The sequence below is a fragment of the Podarcis raffonei genome, chromosome 10, assembly GCF_027172205.1.
Source record: "Podarcis raffonei isolate rPodRaf1 chromosome 10, rPodRaf1.pri, whole genome shotgun sequence".
Lineage (NCBI taxonomy): Eukaryota > Metazoa > Chordata > Lepidosauria > Squamata > Lacertidae > Podarcis > Podarcis raffonei.
This window is the reverse complement of record NC_070611.1, coordinates 1,545,601-1,560,940: the sequence shown is the minus strand read 5'-3', so window position 1 is coordinate 1,560,940 and position 15,340 is coordinate 1,545,601.

Genomic DNA, 15,340 nt, shown 5'->3' with positions numbered 1-15,340 from the left:
GTCCACTGGCCCTCAGGCCTGGTGGGGGGCCGGACTATATTTTGAAAATATAAATATCCGGCAAGCCAGTCCCGCTGCTGCCTCCGGACCTGAAGGAGGACGCACTGTGCACGCTCACCGGCCTTGTGGACGAGCAGCCAATCCGAAGCCGCGCCAGCATTGCGGAAGTCAGTCCCCACACGGCGAGGCATCCGCAGCACACGGAGATTTACGAGCCTGGGGGGCTGCATCCAGCCCCCGGGCCTTAGTTTGCCAACCCCTGTTTTACAGCACCCCACCACAGAATAGAATTGAGCAAATTCTACTTGTGGCAGTGGCCCAAAGGGCCACAATAAATGTGATATTGTGTACCCCTGTAAATCCTTGAGTGCTTCCAATAGAGATGTTGTGGTTGCCTGTTACTTTATGAAACTGATGATTTTGCAAGTTGCCCCCCACCCCCAAAATTGGGGCAGAAATACAGCTAACATGTGAATCACAAAGATACAGCTCAAAGCTAGAACATAAGTTGCTACATGGTGCAAATGGCTACACGTAATATAGGTTCCCAACATGCACACTAATACAATGTAATAGAACCCGATAGGAATCAGAGCATAATCAGCAGAAATTACCAGTGCCTGTTGTGCATGTGTGTTAAACATGAAATGAGGTAATGATGTATGTTTGGTGGAAATTGAAATGCTTTGTTTGAAATTTTATAAATACCACTGCCTGGACCACTGGGCGGGGTTGCAGATTTGTGGAATGATCCGACTTTTGTAAGCTTTGCAATAAACATTGGACTCCTAACTCCTCACATTTCTGAGTTTTATTGGCGTAAACTCAGGAGATAAGCTATTTTCTGGCTTACAACATACTCAAACCTGGGGTCACAGCTATCACCCCAAAACCAAGACTTTTGCAGTCTTTTGCAGCACCCCACCAACTGAGCAATTGCTACTCAAACCTGGGGTCATAGCTGTCACCCCCAAACCCAATGCTGTCCAATTCACTCCAAACTGGTGCCTGAACGAATTGCAGAAGCATAACGTGGTGAGTAAAAGAAAACAGAAGAGTCTGGGGAATGTGTGAGCTTCATATGCACAAATTCCATTCCATGGGGGGGGGGAGGTGGAAAGAGAGGGTAGTGGGGAGAGGGGGTGGTAAATGTGCATGTTATTTCCCCCCTTTTTTCCCCCAAAATTGGTGTATGTGAGGTTTTTGTGTCAGCCTCACTTGGGCAGGTTCTTTCTGTTCCTTTGCTGGTTTATGTTGGCAGTGAGAGAAGAGCGGGCAGGGCATGGTTGATTGCCTTTGATAAACTGCAGTAAGATTTGTTTGCGTGTGTGGAAAGGGGGTGATGGATTGTCGGGTCAAGTTAGCCATATTGATCTATATGCTGTTGGTGGTGAATAACTCATGAACGGATGCTATCAAGCTATTTGAAACATTTGACAGACAAGGCCAGTTTTAGCCATCATTCAATAGGAACATGATTTTACGCCCCCAAATTTGCAACACGGGAGAGGGGAGAATTGGGGAGGTAACTCTGTTTAGGAAACCATAAAACTACTGAATTGCTACCTTCCTGAAGACTCAATCTCCCATCTGTGCATGTGGATGGAGGGTAAGCTCTCGCCCACAGTTGCAGGGGAGAAAGAGTACATTGCTTTGATATTTTGTTTCAGATGCACAAATATCTAAAAAGCGCACACTGCAACAACTCTTGCTTTCTCACCAATATGCTATTGGGCCAACTGCTGAGCACATAAAAATCTGCTGTACTTTCTGTAGCAGCATATATGAGAGATGGGGAGGAAGAAAATGCTCATTTGGGAGGGAAATTTTCTTGCCCAAAGGGTGTTGATATATGTACCTGCCTGGCTCCATACTAGGTAAGAAGGGGGAGGGGTGTGCCAGAGGACAAGGGATCCTGCCTGTTGGGCTGCACAAGTAACCAGCCATGTAAGCCTTTTATTTGAGTAATAAAAACCTTTGAGACTTCCAAGTGACCCAGAAGTTTCATTTTTATTACAATGGAACATATTAAATTTATATTGTCATTCCCCCACCTTCTCCTAGAAAGCAGCAATATAGCAAAATTTCAAGAAAAGTATTCAAAGATTGGTATTAAGTTCTTAGTGAGCCCTGTGATAATATTGCCCCATACTTTGGCATTGCCTTGTTTTACTATAAAGTAAAATAGTTGCAAGCCTGAATACAATTGGAGCAGTGGTGCTGGGGAAAGTTTTAACACTTACTTTCTCACTCTAAATTATCCCCCAGAAACTGATCTTAGCTGCACTATAGAAAAATACAGGGACTTGAACATGATCAAATCTCCCAATGTTCTGATAAAGGTAGGTAGGCTAACTTAGAAGTACATTGCAGTAAAACATTACAAAATGACATTTCTTCAGTCACTACTCTTGACATATGAACCAACTGGGAAAACTTCACAACCCACTTAAGGCCTGGATTGCAGATATGAAGAATACAATGGAAAATGCAAGGCACAGGGAATAATTTTGTGTTGTCCCTTTGAGGATGGCACTTCGGGGTAGAAAAAGGGCATTGCCAGCCCCCTCAGGCCAGTGCTCCAGCCCTATGAGCTTCCTTGCAGTTGGAACTGCTGGAAGCTAAGCCCAAGAGGGGCTGTTGCTCCTTGCCCTGCAAACGGGCTGCTACCCACATGTACACCAACTGCAGCAAGACTAAAGATGTAAAATTTCCAGAAATTTTGAAGCCGGAGGGGGGAGGCAGAAAAAAACCTGTTTTCCCCCCAGTTCTTCTGGGTTTTTCCCAGGCCTTCCCATCTCTACTTGAGGACAGCCGGGGCAAAGCATAAGGCAAATTTTTTGCATGCCAGGCCCAGAAGTAACACAGATGTATTGGTAAAACCATCCCTGGGTTGTATCACTTTTGACTTTAGCTAGGGGATTGCATGACTCCCAATAAAACAAATAAATAAAACAAATACTCCCAATAAAACAAATACTCCCAATAAAACAAATTCACAGCACGCAGAACCATAGATGTCAGCGGCGCTATTTTTCTAGATCTCACCATGCATGCCTCTCTTGTTCTCTTATTATGGCAATGGCGCCCACCTGAGAGGTGATGGAATTGAGTTCTGGCAAATTCCAGCTGAAAAAAAGCCCTGGATGTCAGGATTAAGATTATGATAGTTCTTCATATGCAGGGATCCCATCCACTCAGTTGAGTTATTTTCCCACATACTGCCTGAAGTGATACAGCTGAGGAACATTTTTTCCCCATCACATCTGTTTTTATAATTTAGACCTACAAGGCCCACTCATTAAAAAAAAAACAAAAAACACCCAGCAAGCTTTAATAATTTATTTTTAAACTACAGTTACAATAATCTACCATGATTTAAGCCAAGGGTAGCTATCCTTTTCCAGACAGAGAGCTGCACTCAGCTGTGGTCAACCTTCTGTGCATGACATGTCTGAGTTGGTGTGCTTGAATTTAGAAGGGTTTTGCTCATGAAAAATACAAAATTTTGCCATCAACAAATAATGCACAAGACTTCCGGCGAGGCAGCATAGCGGCTGCAACAGCAGAAAAGAGCTCCTGAAGCCAGCCAGAGTAAAAGGCTGTCTGGCCGATTCCCGGGCTCCCAAGACTGCTGCCGCCAGCACCGCCAGCGGAGAGGAATCGGGGGTGCCCGGGAGTCTATCAAAGGAGCCAAAACACCCCCCCCCCAGGACTGAGATTGAGCCAGAAAGGCACCCGACCCCCCCCAACAGCCCAGAGGAGCTCCAAAACCAGGAGAACAGTGGAGCTAAAGCAAAGAGGGAGAAAGAAAGGGGGAGAGAGGAAGAAAAAGAAAGACAGAAAAAGGAGCCCCAACTTTACCGCTGCTGCCCCCATCTCTGCCGACGGGAAAAAAGAGGAGAGGTAGGTGAGCACCGGGAAGGAAAAAGAGGCTCCGAAAAAACACGCGGCTAAGCCCGACCGGAGCTCCAGCGGCAAGGAAAATAGCGAAAAGCCGCATGACAAAGGAGATCACAGAAAGGAAGAAACTACCCTTTTTTCCCCCTTTCTCTTTTTTTTAACCCCCTTTTTGTTAACCCCTTCCTCCTCCCCCTCTCTCCCTTTTTTTAAAAAAATTTTAAAATCTTTTTTATCCCCCTCCCATATACCTACTTTTATCATTCTTCTTTTTAAAAGAGGGGCCACTGCTGCTGCAGCCACCCTTTACTTGAATTTTTATTGTTGTTTCTACCTTTTCTACACTATTTAAAGACACCCTTTTCCACACACACACCCCAACTTAAATCTCATTTTATTTTCACCTCAAACTCCCCTCTTAAGAATTAAAATGGCAGTACCCAGAAAAGAGCCCTGAAACAACACAGGTCATTTCCTGGGACTGCTACTTCGCCCCAGACTTTCCACTCTCTTTTACCTATCCTCTTCGTACCTTACTCATTTTTTAAAATAAATTAACTTTATATATATATATATATACACACACAAAAACACATTTTTTAAACCTTTAATTCTCATTTTTATCTTCTACCCGTACCATTTTAATTATTATTATTATTTACAAACAAAAGATAATAATAATAATTAGGGGGAAATAGTTTTTTTTAAAAAAACCAACAACAACACACACACACAATTCCCCCCCCCTTTTAGAGCCCTTTCTATTCTAATTGTCAGCTTCTTCTTGAGGGGGGAATCCTTCGCCCCCCTGCTACGACCACCACTCTCTTTTAAAACAAAAATTTTCTCCATATCACTACTATTGCTATTGATACTCTCCCCCTCAACTCTCCCCTTTTATTTTTCTCTTCCTTTTTTCTCTCCCCTCTCTCTCTCTTCACCCCTCCTTACTTTTTCCTTCTATCCCACCTTTCACTTTCCATCCCCAATTTTGTTTTCTATCCCCTTTACTTTAAAAAATCAACCCCCCCTTTTTTTAGCCTGTTCGTCAGATTGTTTTTGAGGGGGGAGCCCTCTCCCCCCATCCCTCTTTCAAAATAAGACTTTCCCCCATACCATTGCCACAGTTCACCCTCCCTCCCTCTCCCCTCTCTTTTTTTCTCCTTCCTTTTCCCACCATTCCCCCTCCTCCTCTCCTTTTCTCTCCCTCCTCCCTTTCTCCCTCCCCCCTCCCCTTCCCCTAAAGGAAACACATACACACATTCATATCACTGTATCACACTTTGCGCCCCTCATACTATAGCTAAAACTATTGCTGCAATCTATTACCGCTGATATTACTGTACTATCTCTCCTCTCTCTTTCAACTCTCTTTTTGTCTCTCTCTCTCTTCTCTTATACTCCAATCTCTCCTCTCCCCCCGGCTCCCCCCTTCTTCTTTCTTCTTCTTCCTTTTACTCCCTCCACCCTTTACATATAGCCTATTTGTCTGTCTCTGCTTCTGAGTCCACTCCCAACCCCAACTTCCACCTTAACTGAACCCCAGTACAGTACCCCTTTGGGGTATATACAACCCCCTCCGAAACAAATATTTCCCCTGGCCCCACCCCCTAATCTTTTGCATCTCTACCTGCTGACCCCCTCCCTTTATATGAACTGTCTGTCCGTTAGTCTACTCATCTTCTTACCTGCCCCCCCCGCTTTGGCGGCACCGCTGAGGCAACTACAGAAGCCCTACAGAAGTTCTTAAAACACAGGCTAGAAGTGACACAAATGACCACCTAATCCAACCGCTCTGCACAAGCCACCAGCCAGCAACACCTGATCAGCTCAGCAACCCAACAATACCCAGGAACCACCACTGCCACAACTCCTAACCACCGCTCTACTCCAAGAGGATGCCAAGCCAACCTCAAACCAAAACCATTAGGGAGCCTGAGATGACACCAACCAGGGAGATGGCAAACAATGCTAAGATGGTAACTCCCCATCAAGATGATGACCGCCCAGTAACGAAACGAGACCTGAGGGAAATGGAAGCAAGATTAGAAGCACGATTAGAAGAAACACTGAAGGCCACAATGGCTCCCATGCAGGTACTAATCAACAATCTAACCTCCAAAGTGGAAGCTCTAGAGAACAAGAACCAAATGCAAGAAAGAATAATAGAGCAATACCGGGAGGAGAATGCACGTGTGAACAAGAAACTGGACGAACTGGTAAACCAAATGGAAGCAGAACACAGAGAGATGAAAATTAAGCAAGCCGACCTTGAAGACCGCAATAGATGTTGTAACATCCGCTTCCGCAACTTTCCTGAAAAAACAGAGGAGAAAAGCCCAGCAGACCTAATTATACGCTGGCTGAAAAACACAACCCCAAGCCTGAAACTTGAGGCAGATGACTTGGAGAGGGCTCACAGAGCCCTAAAACCTATGCCAAAACCCAGCGCCCCCCCAAGAGACATCATTGTATGCTTCACACGCTACAAAAAGAAGGAAGAGGTATGGAACAACATCAGAAACTTAACCAACCTTCGATATGGAGAAACCCCCATTCTGGCCCTACAGGACCTATCTCAGGATACCCTAAACCGGAGGAAAAGCCTGCGCCCATGCACCCAGCGTCTCCAACAAGCAGGGATCAAATACCGATGGGGCTTCCCCTTCCGCTTCATTGTAACAACCAATACAACACAACATATGGCTACCAACATACCTGAGGCCCTGCAACTACTAAAGAACCTTGAACTCGACCTCCCACCAGAATGGCAACCGACAAACCCACCAAGTGACAGCCCCAACCACGAGGAAACAACAGCAAACAACTGGACGACGGTACAGAAGAAAAAGAAACAACAGAAGCGGCACAACAATGCAAACCAATACAGACAAGCATCACGCTCAGAACCGTCCCGCCGGCCATACGACACAAGAAACCAGACCAAGATTAACCAAACCAATTCATCGCAGATGGACAACCCTACAACAACAACAACAACAACCCCAGCTGAATGAAGCAACCAGGGAAAAACCACAAACTGAAGGACTGGTGATTCTTCCCCCTCTCTCCCCCCCAAAACATAGATTTAGTTAACACCATCAACATCCCCCCCAGCCCCGCACCCCCACAGAAATCCCCACCCCAACACCAGTCCAGACGACCTCAACCACATTCCCCATCACCCACACCTTCAACATCCCCATACTCCATACTAAGGAAAAACAACTCCAACCTTAATAACACAACCCACAATCAGGCTAAAATCTGATACCCAACCAGCACTATGGTGGCACCAGAGCGTACCAGCACCCACATCCCCACCCCAACACACCAACAATGTTGCTCAAAACATTGGCAACATTGCTTATGAACCTTATACTTGACAGCGACGTTACAAAGTCACTTCACACTGTCTCGCTGATCACCCCCCATCGCAAACAACATGGGGGATGGCCTGCCCTTGAACACGGCCCTCCACACCAGCTGAGACCTAGGACCAACCGGCTAAATGCCAGTTGGCCCAAAATACCCCAAACAAACACCTATATGACTACATATAGGAAACTCTCCACAACTTACCCCCTACTCTTTAACCCAAATCTTACTCTAATCCCACTAGCCCCCCACCCACCACACCCTAGGTCAGCGCAACCCCACTGGTTCTTTAAACAACACGAAGAGAGAGACACAAGACAACCCGAACGGGTTGGCAGGGAATCGCCCCACATAATAGATAAGCAAGATGGCTAACCTAAAAGCAATCACATTAAATGTGAGGGGGCTGGGAAACCCCATCAAAAGAAAACGCATCACCTCATACATAAACACCATGAAACCACACATCACCTTCCTACAAGAAATACACAACCCACCCAAAGGCAGCAAACTCCTGAGCGACCCCCGCTTCAGTCAACAGTGGGTCGCACGAGGCTCAGGGAAAGCACGTGGTGTAGCCATAATACTTAGTAGAGACCTGAACTTCACTGCCACAACAGTCCTCAAGGACAAAAAAGGCAGATTCATTTTCGCTAAAGGGACACTAGACGGCAAAATCAAACTGACAATCGGCTCCATATATGCCCCAAACGTGAAACAATTAGAATTCTTCCAGAAGACACTAAACAAATTACTCTCCTTTTCTGAAGGGGAAGCAATCCTAGGAGGGGACCTCAATCTAAATATGAAAGGTATATCCCTGAAAGATATCCACCCTACAACCCCATGGGCAACCTTCCTCCGAAGGAAACCTCCAACAACTAGGAACTCTTACAAATTACTAAAATTGCTAAAAAACAGGGGTCTCTACGACATTTGGGGTGAGCAAAACCCGGGAGACATCAGCCATACATTCCAATCGGGACGCCATGATACAGTGTCCAGACTGGACAGCATTCTACTCACACAGGGTCTGATCCCCTCAGTGGAATCAACAAACATAGGTAACATTAAAATCACAGATCACGCCCCAGTAGAAGTCATCGTTAAAATAGGAGAAGGAACACAAACCACCCCATCATGGTCCTTCAGTCCCATCCTAACTACAAACAAACAAATTAGAGAGAGTCTCACAAAAACCCTCCAAAACTACTTCGAGGAAAACGATGTAGACAATATAACAACCCCCCTCCTATGGGACGCAATGAAAGCGGTCACCAGAGGAGCTTGCATAAAAGAGAAAACATTCCTTAAAAAACAAACCACCTCAAAAATTAGCAAAATAGAACAAGACATCACAGTCCTCTCATCACGCTACAAACAGGATCTAAAAAACTCCTCAAACTTATAGAACAAAAAAGGAGAGAACTAGACTCCTTAGAAATCAACAAAACAATGATCAACATTCTATACTCTAAACAACGTTTCTATGAATACGGAGGGAAAAACTCCAGATTACTAGCAAATAGATGTAGGAAAAAAACACTCAAAACAAGAATACACTGCATCACCAAAAAAGACGGCAACATAACATTCTCCCCCAAAGAAATAATCTCAGAATTTGCAGAATTCTACTCCAACCTATACACCTCCCATAACCCACCAGAGAGGGAAATAAAAAAATTTCTAGCAGGACTGACCATGCCTACCCTAACTGATGAGGAACAGGAATTCATGGACAGCCCTATCACCCCAGAGGAAATAGATGCGGTCCTCAAAAATCTGAAACCACACAAAGCCCCAGGCCCAGACGGCTTCACAGCAGAATTCTATAGGAAATTCAAAGAACCCTTGATGCCTTACATGACCCGCCTATTCAACGACATCATAAAAGGGGGTCCCATCCCCAAAACCTGGACCCACTCCAAAATAGTCTCCATCCCAAAACCACTAAAAGACAGCCTCAAAGTAGAATCATACCGCCCAATCTCATTAATAAACCAAGACTACAAGATATTCACATCAATCTTGGCCAACCGCCTAAAAATCTTCCTACACAAGTTAATAGCCCCAGACCAGACTGGCTTTGTCCCTGGCCGCAATATAACAGACCCCATCAGGAAACTACTGAACCTGATCGAACACAGCAAGGCAACGAAACTCCCATTGACAATTATGTCCTTAGACATCCTCAAAGCCTTTGATTGCTTAGAGTGGAAATACATATTAGCAGTACTAACTAACATGAAATTTGGCCCCAACTTCCTACAAATCCTCAAACAAATATACTCCCAAGCCTCAGCAAGATGCAGAACTAATAATATGGATTCTAATACTATAGCTATCCAAAGAGGCACGAAACAAGGATGCCCACTGTCTCCCTTCTTATTTATCCTGGCTCTGGAACCCTTAGCAATCTGCATCCGAGCAGCCACAGACATCAAGGGAGTGGAAATAAAAGGCAGAACCTATAAATTAGGGCTCTTTGCAGATGACCTAATGGTCACAACACCAGACCCCATAAGCACAGCAACCTCCCTAATCAGAGAACTCAACACATTTGCAATGGTGTCGGGCCTACAGGTAAATTTTACAAAGTCAGAAGCTATGTGCTTCAACACCCCTCCTCACACCCAAAAAGAACTCACGAAGGTCACCAAAATAAAACTTTGCCACACCAAGTTCAGATACCTAGGGGTACAAATAACCAGAAACCTCAATAAATTGCACCTCCACAACTACAAGCCCCTGTGGCGACAAATTAACAAAGACCTAAAGAGATGGAATAACATGAATTTCACTCTCTCAGACAAAATAGCCATGATCAAAATGATCACACTCCCAAAACTAACCTACCTATTCCAAACCCTCCCAATCTGGATCCCCCCAACCCAACTCCGCAGTTAGCAGAGAAAACTACACTCTTTCATCTTCTCACATAAAAAACCAAGAATAAGCCCCAAATGCCTGCACCTCCCCACCTCAGAAGGAAGATGGGGAATCCCCAACATAGAAGCATATTACATTGCCAACCAAATACGACATATAATCCCATATATACTCAAAGATGAGACAAAACAATGGGTACACCTAGAGAGGGACACAATTGAAAATACCTGCACCACAGCATACCCACTCCTCCCAAACAAACTAAAGAAATTTCCCACAACACTCAACAGGTACACACAGACCATGCTCAAAGCATGGAAAACACAAATAGGCAAACTATCCCCAACCCCATCCCCACTAATCCCCCTGGCGTACCACCCATTATTCCACCATGCAGCACAAAACCTCCAGACAAAAACCTGGCGAACCAAAGGCTTATATTGCCTAATAGACTTCTATAAAAATAACAAACCTTTGTCAACACAAGAAATACAAGACAAACTAGAAAACACCCAAATGCCCTGGTTAACACAACACCAACTACATGCCCTCTTAAACAACCCAACAGTAAAATTAGCAGCAACTAGGCCCCTGACAACCTTCGAAAACCTCCTCCTAACAACAAAGGGAAACAGTAAAGGGACGGTATCCGCAATATACAAAATACTACTCCAAAATCCCAAAAAACCCCTAGACACAATCAAAAAACAATGGGAGAATGACATAGGCTATGAGATTAACCCCACGCAATGGACCAGAATGTGGTCTAAACCCCCCTTTAAATCCATATCAACGAAAAGAACTCACACTGAAACTCACCAACAGGTGGTACCTAACACCAAGGAAACTAGCGCTAATATGCCCAGGAACCTCACCAAAATGCTGGAGAGGGTGCACCTCCACAGGCACATACCTCCACATGTGGTGGGAGTGTCCCAAAATCCAACTATTCTGGGCAACAGCCATACGAGAAATATGTAAAATAACTAAACAAGTATTAGATATCACCCCAGAATTGGCCCTACTAAACATCTTCCAAGACAACAACGCCCATTTACACCACAAAGAACTCATAACCCACCTACTTTCAGCAGCCAGAAACACCATAACCAGACACTGGAGAGACCTGTCAGGAGTAAGCATGGACCAATGGTACCAAATAGTATGGGAAACAGCCCTACTAGAAAAATTAACTAATAAACTGAAACTGACACGGGGACAAACAGAAGAAGACACCTTCACCCCGGTATGGCTCCCCTTTATCACATACACAGCCCAACAAGACAATGACAATAATCCACCAACAGCATACAAATCAATATGGCTAACCTGATCCAAAACACCCACCCACCTCACTCACACACGAAAACAAAGATCACCACAGCCAATCACAAGCAAACAATCACACCCTAGGCCAACCCCAAACTCTCTCACCACCAAAGGAACACAAGTGAACAACACAAACAACGCTGACACCAAACTCTACATACATTAAGCATAATAGAAACACCACCACCTGACCCCACCCCCATCCATCTTCCCTCCCTCCACCCCCTTTCTTTTTCCTTTTCCTTTTTTTTTTTTTTGCTTCTCCCCCTAATGCCTCAACAAATGAAACGGATTTGTAAAAATGTTACATGGGGAAAAAAAATACGAGGCATTACACTTCTGTAAAACAAGAAAATCCTAAATAAAATCATAGAATCATAGAATCATAGAGTTGGAAGAGACCACAAGGGCCATCGAGTCCAACCCCCTGCCAAGCAGGAAACACCATCAGAGCACTCCTGACATATGGTTGTCAAGCCTCTGCTTAAAGACCTCCAAAGAAGGAGACTCCACCACACTCCTTGGCAGCAAATTCCACTGTCGAACAGCTCTTACTGTCAGGAAGTTCTTCCTAATGTTTAGGTGGAATCTTCTTTCCTGCAATTTGGATCCATTGCTCCGTGTCCGCTTCTCTGGAGCAGCAGAAAACAACCTTTCTCCCTCCTCTATGTGACATCCTTTTATATATTTGAACATGGCTATCATATCACCCCTTAACCTCCTCTTCTCCAGGCTAAACATGCCCAGCTCCCTTAGCCGTTCCTCATAAGGCATCATTTCCAGACCTTTGACCATTTTGGTTGCCCTCCTCTGGACACGTTCCAGTTTGTCAGTGTCCTTCTTGAACTGTGGTGCCCAGAACTTGACACAGTACTCCAGGTGAGGTCTGACCAGAGCAGAATACAGTGGCACTATTACTTCCCTTGATCTAGATGCTATATTCCTATTGATGCAGCCCAGAATTGCATTGGCTTTTTTAGCTGCCGCGTCACACTGTTGGCTCATGTCAAGTTTGTGGTCAACCAAGACTCCTAGATCCTTTTCACATGTACTGCTCTCAAGCCAGGTGTCATCCATCTTGTATTTGTGCCTCTCATTTTTTTTGCCCAAGTGTAATACTTTACATTTCTCCCTGTTAAAATTCATCTTGTTTGTTTTGGCCCAGTTCTCCAATCTGTCAAGGTCGTTTTGAAGTGTGATCCTGTCCTCTGGGGTGTTAGCCACCCCTCCCAGTTTGGTGTCATCTGCAAATTTGATCAGGATGCCCTTGAGTCCATCATCCAAGTCGTTGATAAAGATGTTGAATAAGACTGGGCCCAAGACAGATCCCTGTGGCACCCCACTAGTCACTCTTCTCCAGGATGAAGAGGAACCATTGATGAGCACCCTTTGGGTTCGGTCAGTCAGCCAGTTACAAATCCACTGAGTGGTAGCATAGTCAAGACCGCATTTTACCAGCTTCTTTACAAGAATATCATGGGGCACCTTGTCAAATGCCTTGCTGAAATCAAGGTAGGCTACATCCACTGCGTTCCCTTCATCTACCAGGCTTGTAATTCTGTCAAAAAACGAGATCAGGTTAGTCTGACATGACTTATTTTTCAGAAATCCATGCTGACTATTGATGATCACAGCATTCCTTTCTAGGTGCTCACAGACTGTTTGCTTAATGATCTGCTCCAGAATCTTCCCTGGTATTGATGTCAGACTGACTGGGCGGTAATTATTTGGGTCCTCTCTTTTCCCCTTTTTGAAAATAGGGACAACATTTGCCCTCCTCCAGTCTACCGGGACTTCGCCTGTTCTCCAGGAATTCTCAAAGATGACTGCCAGTGGTTCTGAGATCACATCTGCCAGTTCTTTTAATACTCTTGGATGCAGTTCATCTGGCCCTGGAGACTTGAATACATCTAAACTAGCCAAGTATTCTTGTACTATCTCCTTAGTTATTCTGGGCCGTGTTTCCTCTGCTGAATCATTTGCTCCAAATTCTTCAGGTCGGGCATTGTTTTCCTTATCGGAGAAGACTGAGGCAAAGAAGGCATTGAGGAGTTCAGCCCTTTCTGTGTCCCCTGTTTGCATTTCACCATCTTCTCCTCTGAGTGACCCCACTGTTTCTTTGTTCTTCCTTTTGCTACGAACATACCCATAAAAGCCTTTTTTGTTGCTTTTAACCTCTCTAGCAAGCCTGAGTTCATTCTGTGCTTTAGCTTTTCTGAATTTGTGTCTACACGTGCTGGCTATTTGTTTGAATTCCTCTTTGGTGGTTTCCCCCCTTTTCCATTTTTTGTACACATCCTTTTTTAATCTTAACTCAGTTAAAAGTTCTTTAGATAGCCACCCTGGCTTCTTTAGGCATCTTCCATGTTTCCGCCTCATTGGTATTGCCTGAAGTTGTGCTTTTACTATCTCCCTCTTAACAAACTCCCAGCCATCATGAACTCCCTTTCCTTTTAGTATTACTCTCCATGGGATCTCACCCAGCACTTCCCTAAGTTTTATGAAGTCGGCTTTCTTAAAGTCAAGAAATTGAGTCCTAGTATGCTTGGCTGCTCCTTTCCGCTGTATAGTAAACTTCAGAAGAGCATGATCACTTGCGCCTAATGATCCTTCCACTTCTACCCCACTAACCAGGTCATCAACATTGGTTAGGACCAGATCTAAAATGGCTGTTCCTCTTGTTGCTTCTCCCACTTTCTGGACAATGAAGTTGTCTGCAAGGCCAGTGAGGAATCTGTTTGACCTTATGCTCTTGGCTGAGTTTGACATCCAACAAATATCCGGGTAATTGAAGTCCCCCATTACTACTATCTCCCTTCCTTTTGTATGCTTGGCCATCTGTTCCAGGAAGGCATCATCTATGTCCTCCGTTTGTTTGTTTTTTTAAAGAATATTTATTAAGTTTTCCAATTTTTTAAAACAAAACAAACAAACAAAACAAACAGAAACATTAAACAAAAGCATAAAATTCGTAAACCATACTTTTAAATAACAAATTTCTCAGACCTCCTCATACTTCTCCTTCTTGTATCCCAATTAAGATTATTTGTTCAGCAAATCCTTCATTTAAAGCATTACAGCTTGTAACATTACCTTATTTTTCAAACCCCCTTTTTTCCCCCATCTATGTTCTTATATATCATTTCAGCTAGAAACCTCTCAATTTCAATCCAACACCATCTAACTTTCTTAAATTTTACAATATTTCTGTAAATAGTCCTTGAATTTTTTCCAATCTTCTTCAGCCGACTCTTCTCCCTGGTCACGGATTCTGCTCGTCAATTCTGCCAGTCCCATACAATCGATCAATTTCATCTGCCATTCTTCCAGAGTGGGTAGATCTTGCGTCTTCCAATACTTTGCGATGAGTATCCTTGCTGCTGTTGTAGCATACATAAAAAAAATTCTGTCGTTCTTTGGCACCACTTGGCCGACCATGCCCAAGAGAAAGGCCTCTGGTTTCTTCAAGAAGGTATATTTAAATACCTTTTTCAATTCATTATATATCATTTCCCAGAACGCCTTAATCCTGGGACACGTCCACCAAAGGTGAAAGAATGTACCTTCATTTTCCTTACATTTCCAACATTTATTGTCGGGCAAATGATAGATTTTTGCAAGCTTGACTGGGGTCATGTACCACCTGTATATCATTTTCATAATATTCTCTCTTAAGGCATTGCATGCCGTAAATTTAATCCCGGTGGTCCACAACTGTTCCCAGTCAGCAAACATAATATTATGTCCAACGTCTTGTGCCCATTTAATCATTACAGATTTAACCGTCTCATCCTGAGTATTCCATTTCAGCAGCAAGTTATACATTTTTGACAAGGTCTTAGTT